Here is a 3,134-nt window from a genome sequence, read left to right on the forward strand (position 1 = left end):
AAAAGATAGAAACAACTTTTCGCTGGTACTGCTAGCTGACTTGGAATTAAAAGACATATAGAGAATACAGGTGGCTTATGATCAGGAGGTGGGAGTGAAGAAACGCCATAGGACAGCACAAGGTAACAGACTGTTTAAGATTAAACACATGCACATGTGATTTATTACATGTTTAGTGATATGTCACATATGGTTTCACATGTGAAACATTCTGGGCACATGTGGTTCAGATGTTCCACATGTGAAGCAACCACAACACCAACCCATGCGCATAGGGTATATGATGTCAGACATTCAACCAAATGATACAGAGCGTTACCATGTTAAAATGACATGTTTCTGTAGGTTTGAGAATTGATAGAAACATTTAGGAAAATGTAAGAACACAACTCAAAAAATATATGACATAGGTCTAGTCATTTTTAGACATTTTAATGTATAAAAGTTGCATATTATATGTGGCACACCTAAAATAGGGTGACCACATTTAGGTGGTAAAATTGCTTTAATGACTATCAAACGTTATACTGACAGATATTATTAGTGTGAGTGTTTGTGTAAAGTTTGTAATCAGTTTTAATGAGTTATTTATGTTTAAATTATTAATTAAAAAGTGGAAAGTTTTCCCGCGGGGACGCCATTTTGTGCCGAGAGCGACAGCAGTTGCACTAGTTAAAGTGGAAATAAGTGACATTAAAACTCCGGTACAGGATGTATTTCCAGGTAGTTATGAGTTATTTGTGTTAACTATAAATATGTTCATTTGTTAAAATTTAAATATTTGAGGTAACAAATTTAATTTGTCTTAGTTTATAAGCCTGTTTCTGGGTAAATATACCTTTAAAAAGGTAACACAAGCACTTAACTGAGACTGGTGAGGTGAGAGAGCGGCCCAAAACTCTGTTCACATTGCCTCGCTATGATCCCCTCTCCCCGGCAAGTCACGATTCTCTGAGTGAGGCCAGACTGAAAGTCCGCCTGGCCCGGCTTCAGGCTGAAGCCCGAGAGAAAGCCGAGGCTCGGCAAGCTCAGCTGGAAATTAAGAAAATGGAGATCGAGGCTGACAAAGCAGTCCGCCTACGTCAGCTGCGAGTGAGAGGAACGTGCTTGATTTTGTGAGTAAATTTCGTGAACGTTTGCACCGTGTTAATGCCCTCGCTAAGGAAAATCTTTTGTTGTCTCAAAAAGTAATGAAATGTCAGAATGACCGTTCTGCCATCTCGCGCTGCTTTGATGTAGGGGATAAAGTACTGGTGAAACTGATTATGTCATTGCTACACCAGAGAGAAGGGGAAAAACTCGCGTGTGTCACATAAACATGCTTAAGGCGTATTTCACGGGTAAACCAAACTCTGCTCCACCCGTTGTCCCCGTAAAGTCCAGACCTGTCGCTGTCAGTGCGCTAATTGTCACTGAGCCTTCTAACAGAAGCAATGATGAGGATGATTTAAAGACGCGTCATTTGCCCTATCAAACTGCTCGCCTGCCAAACTCGAAGATGCTCAAAATGCTACCTTCCCAATTAAGCCACTTGACCTGCGCGCAACAGGGTGACATAGCTTCATTAATTGATAGTTTTCCATGTCTCTTTAATGATGTCCCCACGCACACCACTGTTTTGCAACATGACATTGATGTCAAAGAGGCAAAGCCCATCCGCCAGCACCCTTACTGGGTTAACCCCGTGAAGTGCGAGTTAATGAAAAAGGAGACGAACTATCTATTAGAAATTACATTTCAATCGGTTAATGTTAAATTTGGGTGAAATAGAGATAGTAATAGCACAATGATCTGTGAGGGGAGAAGGACAGATATTACAACCAGAGGACAGTTCAACAACATTGCTTGTTATTAACCAGTAATCTAGTCTAGAACAATCAATCAGTTGTTGCTCCATGTGAATTGTATTTTAACTGAATTATATTTTCGCCACATATCAACAAGTTCAAGAGATTTGGAGAAACCAGATATCAGAGGGTTAAATGAATGGGTGTTAAACGTGTTGGGAGATCTGTCTAATCATTCATCAGGGACCATGTTAAAGTCACATCCAACAATAACTTTGTCTGTTGAGTAATTATTCATTCAATCATCAATCATGGTACGTAATTACAAATTAATCTCTTTGTTGTGGTCTGGGCTTTTTCCTGTGTTTAGCTTTTGCTCCTGTTTGACTTCTCTCTCCCCTTCCTGCAGTGTGAGTGCCGAGAGGCGGGGCGATCTTCCACCGACACACCTGCAGCTCGTTCGAACTGATCAGCGCCCTACTTAAGATTCACTCTCCTTGTCCCCGGTGCCGGATTATTCCTTTGGCATCTGCCTGTCCCCAGCGCTCCCGTTGATCTCTAGTCTCTCTCCACGCGAAGTCCTCCCTGTAAATCCCTTTTTGTCTAGTGAGTTTTTTGGTGCCTTGACACTATTTTCTGTCGTACTTTGACCTTGTGCCTTTTTTCCCATTTGGATGGTGATTTTCTGTTCTACAATTTGTGTTGGTACTTTGTTGATCCTTTATTTGGTACTTTACACTCATTCCTTCCAAAGTGATTATTTGTTGTTACTTTGTTAAATAAACCAGTTTTTGTATTACTCTGCATCTGGGTCTGGCCTCCCTTTGTCTGGCACGTAACACTCTTGTTTTTTACCCGATTGTTAAATCCATATAAATTCACGAGAATATGGTTACAGTCATTAAGTTCAATGATAACCATAAGCCTGTGGCCCTTAATATCATTCTTATGATTAATAACTTTGCCATCCAGTCGATTTAATAAAATTGCCACACCCGCTGAATGTGAATTTTTAAAAGAATATCTTTGTAATAAAGTGCACCCTTTTTGTAACAGCTTGGAACCACGTCTCTTGCCTCTTGAGTAACCGAACCTGTGTGTCTTAATGGTGATATATAAAAAGGTAAATAATTCTTTGGGTGAAATTCTGAAAGTGCCGTTGTCTGGCAACCTGTTGGGCTCGTAAAGGTGTATCGCCCATCTAAGCTTATTACCCTAAACCAGGCATGTCCAAAGTCCGGCCCACGGGCCACATTGTTCAAATTCCCACTGGCCCGCAGCCTCTGTCATAAAATCAATAATATGCGGCCCACCAGCACGTACAAAAAACAAAACAAAAAAAATATA

At 40.6% G+C, this 3,134-nt stretch overlaps 1 long non-coding RNA gene across 1 annotated transcript; it reads left to right on the plus strand.

Annotated features, from left to right (window-relative positions):
* Nucleotides 1-956: 956 nt before the first annotated feature.
* LOC147817099 (uncharacterized) lies at nucleotides 957-2,593 on the plus strand. The gene is made up of 2 exons (XR_015436651.1): nucleotides 957-1,115; nucleotides 2,197-2,593. It is a non-coding gene; the product is annotated as an uncharacterized LOC147817099 (long non-coding RNA).
* Nucleotides 2,594-3,134: the final 541 nt, after the last annotated feature.

This window comes from Seriola lalandi, unplaced genomic scaffold (genome assembly GCF_002814215.2).
Source record: "Seriola lalandi dorsalis isolate HSWRI2012SDOR001 ecotype SW California unplaced genomic scaffold, Sedor1 jcf7180002054981, whole genome shotgun sequence".
Classification (NCBI taxonomy): Eukaryota; Metazoa; Chordata; class Actinopteri; order Carangiformes; family Carangidae; genus Seriola; species Seriola lalandi.